The 10,025-nt window shown below is 36.7% G+C and overlaps 1 protein-coding gene across 1 annotated transcript in view; it reads right to left on the bottom strand.

Annotated features, from left to right (window-relative positions):
* Positions 1-8,628, bottom strand: part of LOC148945959 (uncharacterized) — a 108,418-nt gene extending 99,790 nt beyond the window's left edge. Inside the window, exon 1 of the mRNA XM_089097775.1 lies at positions 8,556-8,628. The gene's annotated coding sequence lies outside the window, so the exon portion shown is untranslated. The remainder of the gene's footprint in view (positions 1-8,555) is intronic.
* Positions 8,629-10,025: the final 1,397 nt, after the last annotated feature.

Here is a 10,025-nt window from a genome sequence, read left to right on the forward strand (position 1 = left end):
TTGCTTATTTCTAGCATGACAAGGGATTCATCATTGTTCTTCTTGTTTTCTGTGACATAAAGAAAAATACCATCATCTTCTCTGCTACAAGCAGCCTGGGTATACCACTAACTATTCTGTCATGCGCCATTTCATTAGCACTATTATAATTACAAGCTTTCACTATTGTTTTTAATTCTGTAATGTATTTTTCCATGTTGGTGATGGGTGTTGTGTATCCACGGAATTTCTGGAGGTAAGCATTTACTTTGTTTTATTCTTCTTCAGTGAGTATGAATGTGTCAAATATTTGCCTTTCCTTTTCTCTAGCCCAAGTGAGGAGGTAAGCACAGATGCTTTACTGAGATTTTCAGATAGAGGCTCCAAAAAGATGAGTTTTATATGCTCTTTAAAGCATTTCTATTCCAAGGGTTGGTGAGTCCCAATTGATGCTTGTTGGTTTGCCTTCTATCTTTTGACACCATGAAGTGTCTAAATCAATCAATTTATTAACCCAGGTACATGTAATAAATTCAACAATTCAACAAACTATTTGCTTCAGTTTTCTCACAAAACAGGTAGTAACAGACCCTCAATTTGCTCCTCCAAATTTAATAAAAGAATTCGATGACTCGGATTTTACCTTTCAGCAGGTTTATCAGACACTTCAGAAACTAGATACAGGAAAGGCGCCCAACATCAACAGCTTTTCTAACAAGATGCTGCATGAACTTCCGCCAGTTCTGGCAGAGCCACTCACGTACCTATTTAATCTGTGTCTTTCGCCTGGAGTCTGTCCCTCAGCCTGGAAAAAGGCGGTCATTACGCCACTTTATAAGAGTGGTTCCAAATCCCAATTTCACAACTACAGACCGATTTCGAATAGGTCCATTTTTTCCCAAATTATGGAAAAATCCTGGTCTGTAGAATACAGTCATACTTTGAAGAAAATAATATGTGGCATCCAGCCCAACATGGGTTTTGTAAGCGGCGCTCTTGTAATACACAGCTTCTGGAAGTCATCGGTGACTTTCACTCAGTGGCGGAAAGGGGGGTTTTGTTCAATTGCATTTATGTTGACTTTTCTAAGGCATTCAACAAAATTTCTATCTCACTTCTGATTAAGAAGTGTCAACAATACAGGATTGGCTCTCGGACTGCTGCATGGATAACAGATTATCTAACACACAGAACCCAATAGGTTTTTGTAGGAGAAGCCCTATCAGATTCCACATCTGTGATCAGTGGAGTTCTGCAGGGCAGTTGCCTAGGGCCTGTACTTTTCTGCATTTTTATTAACGATCTACCGTTTGTTGTTAATAACTCAACTGTAAAAATGTTCGCAGATGATGTGAAGCTGTACAGATCAGTACTGAATGAACAAGAGATTTCACTGCTCCAAAGTGACTTGGATGCTCTGCGTCAGTGGTGCATAGCAAACTGTATGTTCATTAACAAGACTAAGTGCAGTACTGTTCATTATCTTTGTAGACCTTCTCAACATTACCCTTACCTCCTTGATGGAAAACAAATTCCAAGCGTTGAGTATATTAGAGATCTTGGGGTTTGCTTTGATTCATGCCTGAAGTTTGAAACATGTGTCGGAGATTACCCATTGGGCAAACTACCAACTGTTGCGCTTAAAGTGCACGTTCTCCAGATTTAACCTCCGTTCACTCATATCACTTTATGTTTCAACTGTCCACTCAATACTTGAGTATTGCTCGTCAGTATGGTTTCCCCTTAACAAGAAAAACCGAGCATGGATTGAAAAAGTTCAACATAGGGCAACTAAACTCGTACCTTATCTGAGACATTTGCCATACCAGCAGAGAATGCAGAGACTACAGTTAGCCAGTCCTCAGTTCAGGCGTGATAGAGGTGACCTAATAAATACATTCAGAATCGTTAAGAACATTGACAATATCACCCCATCTCACTTCTTTGCCTTCTCAGGATACAACACCACCCGTCAACACCAGCACAAAATTCACCCACCACGGCCATGTACAAGATTAAGTCAGAACTCACTGTCCAGCCGTGTGTGCAAGCCTTGGAATGCACTTCCGTCAGAGACCATTGATACTCTCACAATCCACACTTTCAAAACAAAACTAGCTTCTACAAATTTTCACAGTCGGTCGTTTCAAGATCCATTTTAAATGTGTTTTCATGTATATTTATAGGAAATTTCTGTTGTGTGTATATTTTGTAAAGTAAGATCTATTGTTGCCTTATTAAGTTATTCCTTAGTATGACAAGCTTTTTGTATAGCTTACAGCTGTTGGTATTAATAAATAAATAAATAAATAAAAGCGCATATTATAATGAGCATCAAAAAATATAACAAGCAAGTATCAAGCAACATAATAATCAGGCATCAACCATCATACTAAGAATGCATAATAGGCCTTTCACAAACTGGAGGCAATTAATACCTCAAGAAAGAGCATAAAAAAACCAATTGAGTGGTTCTTTTACCTTGATTCTAGCTAAATAATTTGAAGTACTCTGAATTTACCCCTTTTTGTGCTTATTTCTTACCAAAAATTAGTCTTTAATTGGGCATAAAACTGACCAACGATACTTTAAAGCCCGGCGCCCGCTAGTGCCCAAAGAACCCAAATTCATTAATAGTTTAGCGCCCAGCGCCCAAAACCCACAGCTCCCAACTTGAAAAATATATACTAGCATTACCTTTAGCACAGCAAATTTATAGGCCATTTCTTCTTTAAATAGCGATTTAAAAAAGTATCATATCTAAAGTTAGCAAATCACAGATGTTGCGGGCATACACAAAAGAATTCTGCTAGTCACCAAGATATATTCAATTTATGTCAGCAAGTGCATTGTGTCGGTAAGGTGAATATGGCAAAGAGAGATCAGTATCAATTAAAGGAGGGGAGATTTGACTTCTGTCGGCAAAAGTATTTCGCATAAAGGCGATTTGCATGTTACAAATATTTGAGATATGTCATTCAGTGTTGGCTCCCGCACCATCTGTGATTTACTAACTTTAGATATGATATTTGGCTTCTGTCCGCAAACACATTTCGCAGAGACATATCAAGTTACAGGAGAGATCAACTTTGGGTTCTTTCTGGGCGTTCAGAAATATTTCAAATATGTCATTTAATTTTGGGTTCCGATTAATTAAAAATGTTTTTATTACATGCATACGGATGTCGGCCTTGTTTGGGCTTATGATGCCCTGTACAGTGGTTTTATCAAGTGGAAAATAATTCTTACTTATATTTTCGGCCAAATAAGTATTCAAATAATCAATTTATTGTCAGTATAATTTTATTTTTAACTTGGGCGCCAGATTCAAAGGTAAATAAACACCAGATCACATGGGATTTTGCGAGTTCCTTGCGCTTTTTCTTCTTTGCCTCCAGTAAAAATCGCTATTTAAAGAAGAAAGAAGAATTTGCTGTACCAAAGGTAAAATAACTTAATATTTGGTTTTATGATTGGATGCTTGGGTGTACTTGTATTTTATCTTCCAAGTTGGGAGCTGTGGGTGCTATGGGTTCTTGGGCGCTAAAGCAAATGTTGCTTTGATCCTGGAAGCTAGATATGGTTTCAGCAAAGGTTTATATTTACCTTTGAATCGGACGCCCAAGTTAAAAATAAAATTATACTCACAATAAATTGATTATTTGAATACTTATTTGGCCGAAAATGTAAGTATGAATTATTTTTCACTTAATAAAAACACTGTATAGGGCATCATAAGCCCAAGCAAGGCCAACGCCCAAAGGCCCAAGCAAGCAAAGGTTTATATTTACCTTTGAATCTGACGTCCAAGTTAAAAATAATATTATACTGACAATAAATTGATTATTTAAATACTTATTTGGACGAAAATATAAGTATGAATTATTGTGGTTAGGCTAGTTTTTCTTTATTTATAAAAGATGGTTCAATTAGTTTTTTTAGTCTAAAGCTCTTTTTTGATCCTGGGCGCTTGGACTCTGGAAGCTGAGAAGCTAAAGTATCAAAGCTTTGATCTTGGAAGTTAGATCCGGTTTCAGTACAGGTTTATATTTACCTTTGAATCTGGCGCCCAAGTTAAAAATAAAATTATACTGACAATAAAAATAAATCTAACAATCGAAAATAAATGTGGTCTGCTTCAAGGGGAAGACTCGGAGACCCCTTCTTCTCCAGTTTCTGAGGGGGGGGGGGGACGGGGGGGGGTCAATTTTGGAGTGAAAACAAAAATGCTCAGAATCAAAAATACAGCGTGATCTGCCTCAAGGGGAAGGCTCAGCAGCCCCTCCTTCCCCCATTTCTGCGGGCAGGGGCGGGGGTCAATTTTGGAGGGAAAACAAAAATGCCCAGAATAAAAAATACAGCGTGATCTGCCTCAAGGGGAAGGCTCAGCGGCCCCGCCTTCCCCCATTTCTGAGGGCAGGGGAGGGGGGGTCAATTTTGGAGGGAAAACCAAAAATACTCAGACTCGAAAATAAACGAGATTTGCCTCAAGGGCAAGGCTCAGAGGCCCCTCCTTCCTCCATTTTTGAGGGCAGGGGAGGGGGGTCAAATTTGGAGGGAAAACAAAAAATGCTCAGAATCGAAAAATGCTCAGGCAAACTATTACAGTTATATTATTGAAGTTTTCGCCACTTCGCAGCAGAGATCTTTGTTTTCAAACCATTTGCTTGCTATTATTAAAGAGAAACGTTAAATGATCCATGTCTTTTTTCTTTTCTTTTTTTTTCGAGAAATTCGTAGGTGCAATGTCAATTTCTGTCGGCACAGTTTCATCCCCCCCCCCTCTAAAGGAAAATTTCTAGCAATGCCCCTGGCCTTGGCTACAACTAGAAGTATTCGAGACAAGAGTATAATTTTATTTGGCAACCGAGCGTCAATCTCCCCCCAGAAATCCTGGATCTGCCGCTGTTTCTAAGTTGTAAATATAATAGAAAATTCATTTTTTTTTGTAGGGAATCTGCATAATTTTCCGCAAAGATGTGGAAAAAATTTTTGAAGTTCCCCCCAGGACTTTTCTGAAATTACGCCCCTGGCCACAACCTTATTATTTAACTATTACCTGTAAATACTTTTTTAATAATTTTTTTGTTACTGATCTCTCAATGCAATGCTAATGCAAAAGACCCCCCCCCCCTCGGTTGTTTTTTGGGGTTTAGGGGGGGGGGAGGTACATAGTTTAGGTTACGTATTTAATATATCTTATGCTTTACCCCTATATTTTATTTTTTATGCTTCACCCGTATTTAATATATTTTATATACGACTTTTTTATTTAACAAAACCAGTTGCCCAGCGCCCAAGAACCCAAACAAAGATAGATCATATCAAGTTACAGGAGGGGAGATTTGACTTCTGTCAGCAAAAGAATTTCACAGAGACGTATCAAGTTACAGGAAAGATCAACTTTGGGTGTTACAAATATTCAAAATATTTCATTCAGTGTTGGGTCTCATAGACATATTATTACATAAACACCAGATCGAATGGGATTGTGTGAGTTTGCGATTACCTTGCGTCTTTTCTTCTTTGCCTCTAGTAAAAATCGCTATTTAAAGAAGAAAGAAGACTTAGCTGCACCAAAGGTGATATAAATTAATTTATGGTTTTAATAATTTATACTTGGTTGTACTGCTCGAGAGGTGTTGCTCCTGTCTCAATACCTCTTTCTTTACGCTAAATTTAGAGTTTTATAGAATATTTTAAAAGGGTTATTATTCCAATTAAACGACCCTTGTGTTTTATGAGTAGTTTAAAATAACTGGGGCAAAATCGCAAACCTCATCGCAAACAGCGAGGTATTAAGGAGGGCGATACCCCCCCCCCTCATATACGTAATAATTTCTGTTCGTTTTAAGTTTTGGTGTTCCTCCTTACTTTCAGCTGAAAAAAAAATGTGTTTTTTTATTTGATTTATGATTGTTACAAAATAATGGCAGGAAATCCGGCTCCCCCTCAGTAGAATTCTTTTGTGTATACCCGCACTATCTGTGATTTGCTAACTTTAGATATGATATTTGGCTTCTGTCGGCAAACACATTTTGCAGAGACATATCAAGTTACAGGAGAGATAAACTTTGGGTTCTTTCTGGGCATTCAGAAATATTTCAAATATGTCATTAATTTTTGGGTTCTGATAAATTAAAAATGCTTGTATTACATGCATGCGGGCGTTGGCCTTGTTTGGGCTTATGATACCCTATACAGTGTTTTAATCAAGTGAAAAATAATTCATACTGATATTGTCGGCCAAATAAGTATTCAAATAATCAATTTATTGTCAGTATAATTTTATTTTTAACTTGGGCACCAGATTCAAAGGTAAATCTAAACCTTTGCTGAAACCAGATCTAGCTTCCAGGTTCAAAGCAACATTTACTTTAGCGCCCAAGAACCCATAGGGCCCACAGCTCCCAACTTGGAAGATAAATAGAAGCACATCCAAGTTTCAATTAATAAAACCAAATATTAAGTTATTTTACCTTTGGTACAGCAAATTCTTCCTCCTTCTTTAAATAGCGATTTTTACTGGAGGCAAAGAATAAAAACCGCAAGGTACTCGCGAACTCGCAAAATCCCATGCGATCTGGTGTTTATTTACCTTTGAATCTGGCACCCAAGTTAAAAATAAAATTATATTGACAATAAATTGATTATTTGAATACTTATTTGGCCGAAAATATAAGTATGAATTATTTTTCACTTAATAAAAGCACTGTATAGGGCATCATAAGCCCAAGCAAGGCAAACACCCACATGCATGTAATACAAGCATTTTTAATTTATCAAAACCCAAAAATGAATAACATATTTGAAATATTTCTGAACGCCCAGAAAGAAACCAAAGTTGATCTCTCTTGTAACTTGATATGTCTCTGCGAAATGTGTTTGCCGACAGAAGCCAAATATCACATCTAAAGTTAGCAAATCACAGATGGTGGGGGTATACACAAAAGAATTCTACTGAGGGGGAGCCGGATTTCCCGCCATTATTTTGTAACAATCAGAAATAAAATAAAAAAACATTTTTTTTCCATCTTTTTTAAATCCAAGTAATAGATTGGATTTAAAAAAGAAACTGAGTTTCTTTTTTAAACTTTAAATTCAGTATATAAAAGATTTTCTCTGACAGGGAATCAAACCCGGATCTCCCACCTGACAGTCAGGAACAGCGACCATTGTACCACAGAGACACTAACAGACTTATTATTTTAGCGTCCAGTATCTGTTTTTGATGCAAGCAAATCCCCACAAATCTTGATATTTGGTTTTTGGAAAATAGGGAAGGAAGGATTGGATTGAGCTGAAATTTTGAGGATAAGCTCCCAGGCCCAGAGTCTAAAGCTCTTTTTTGATCCTGGGCACTTGGACTCTGGAAGCTGAGGAGCTAAAGTATCAAAGCTTTGATCCTGGAAGCTAGATCTGGTTTCAGCAAAGGTTTATATTTACCTTTGAATCTGGCGCCCAAGTTAAAAAGAAAATTATACTGACAATAAATTGATTATTTGAATACTTATTTGGCCGAAAATATAAGCATGAATTATTTTCTACTTAATAAAAACACTGTATAGGGCATCATAAGCCCAAGCAAGGCCAATGCCTGCATGCATCTAATACAAGCATTTTTAATTTATCAGAACCTAAAAATGAATGACATATTTGAAATATTTCTGAAAACCCAGAAAGAACCCAAAGTTGATCTCTCCTGTAACTTGATATGTCTCTGTGAAATGTGTTTGCCGACAGAAGCCAAATTTCCCCTCTTGTAACTTGATATGCTCTCTCTTTGTCAAATTCCCTTTACCGACACATTGGTTAGCTGACTCTAATCTTTGTGAATAGTAGAATTTTTTTATGCATGCCAGCCCCATCTGTGATTTACAAACTTAAGTTAGGATAATTTTTTAAATCGCTATTTAAAGAAGAAAGAAGAATTTGCTGTACCAAAGGTAAAATAACTTAATATTTGGTTTTATAAATTGGTACTTAAAAAATTATCGTGTGCTTGTATTTATCTTTCAAGTTGGGAGCTGTGGGCGATATGGGTTCTTGGGCGCTAAAGTAAATGTTTTGGGTTCTTGGGCGGTAAATTAAATGTTTTGGGTTCTTGGGCGCTAGTGGGAGCTGGGCTTTAAAGTATCGTTGGTATAAAACCGATTGGTCAAAAAACCAAAACAGAAAACTTTGCATGTAAGCCTAGCCTTAGGCTAGCCTAAATAAGGCCCCATTCAAAAGGGGAAGCTAGGATGTAGCCTAACTGCAATAGCAGTAATTATTGAGTTTTGGAGAGAACCTTGGTAAATGTTCAATGGTTGACCACATCTTAAAGAAATACAAGCCCACAACAAAGTAAAAACACTAGGTGTGTTACTATTGGATTACTTATTTTATCCCCTTTTCTAATGTTTTTCTGTTCTGACTTCAGTTCTAGGCCATACAGATAACCATAGCCTAGCCATTTATCCTGCAAGTCCACCTCTTTGAAAACTCCTTCAAAAATACTTACCTACTTGGAATAAGACCTGTTAGCCTTGGGCTTATTTAAATTCACATTATAGCGCATAGCTTTCATGACTTACCAGATTGACTTGCCTGACTTACTTAATTTTCAAAATCAAGTGAGCGATTATTTTGAAATTTGTTGCATTTTTACGATCTTGTTGCCTACTGAAAAAGAAGACAATAATCATGAAAAAAAATATCACTAAATGAGCGAAAAACCTAAGATTTGACAGCTAAACAACTCGTTTAAAAAGGTGCAGTTTTCGATCATCTGGGTCCTTAGAAAACTGCAGGGCATTTTCTTTATAAAATCAGATGTATCCTTCACAGGAACTAAAACAACACGTACTTGATGAATGCCATTACGGTATTTGCGTGACCGGTAATGCCATAGCGTGCAAAGAGTGTTATCATCCAACTGAGGACAAAAGAAGACACGAAACTTATTATCATAGCAGGAAATTTGTTGGCAACATGCCAGCTCCATACAGGGTTTCACTCGCTAAAAGGCTTAGCGATGGTGTAGAAAGCTTTACTAACTTTCAGGTTAGTTTTACTAACTAGTTTTCAATATTCGATAATGCTCATAATGCTTATATCTTTCGCACCTTATAACCTAGAAAATAATTGATTAATATGTTGTTTTACTATAAGAAGCGTGTGTACAGCTAGCTAATGATCTAAAAATGGTGCTTTGGACATTGTTGGATAGATTTTGGCGGTTTTACGATAATGGACAAAAACCTTCAATTTGTCAAATTACCGCTGAGATTAACTAATTGCAATGTTTGTTAATTTCCACAGGATCTAATTATAAGACAATCTCTGATATCTATGATTATGCTCAAGATATACAATTTCTGGGGGATAAAGGCCTATTCCCAGAACTCACTTTGATGCTCAGGAAAGTTTTTCATAACTCTCACTTCTTTTACATAATGGCAATTTCCGATTCCTATTATTATTTTGAGGAAACTGTAGAATTTAACAACGTACAATGATCTTCAGTCCTCCAATTATTTGCTTTTAGAACTTGGAATTTATCTTGAAAAAGTTTGTTCATTTTGTCAAGGGTCTAAGCCGTTTGGCTCATCATTTAATTCCAGTGGAACAACTTACTTTTTACTTACACATCTTCTGATTTCTGGCATAAGTATCCAAAAACAAGCTGCGTGATTGCTTCAGTCTTGATTGTGGCATCCGTGCAACCTAACAAAACAAATAAATTTCAGCCCATAATAACTGAAAATTGAATTAACACAGCCTGTAGACTTGGACACTCTTTCAATACTTTCTTTACTTTCCATAAAGTAACTGAGCAATCACTATTTTAAGCTGAAAATAAATGGTAGCTATTATTTCGATTACTCTTAATGGTAGAAGATTATTGCGAAAGAAAATGTATTGGAATTGAACAAAATGGCCTGAAACACCAAAACAATGGTGCCAGATCGAAAAAAAAACTGTACCATGGGAATATCGTAGCCGGAAACCCCACGTAGGAAGATTAAAATCCTCCGTTCTTGACCAACAAGAAAAAAACTTCT

This window comes from Artemia sp. Qi Xiang Cuo, chromosome 12 (assembly GCF_049724085.1).
Source record: "Artemia sp. Qi Xiang Cuo chromosome 12, ASM4972408v1, whole genome shotgun sequence".
In the NCBI taxonomy this organism is placed as follows: Eukaryota; Metazoa; Arthropoda; class Branchiopoda; order Anostraca; family Artemiidae; genus Artemia; species Artemia sp. Qi Xiang Cuo.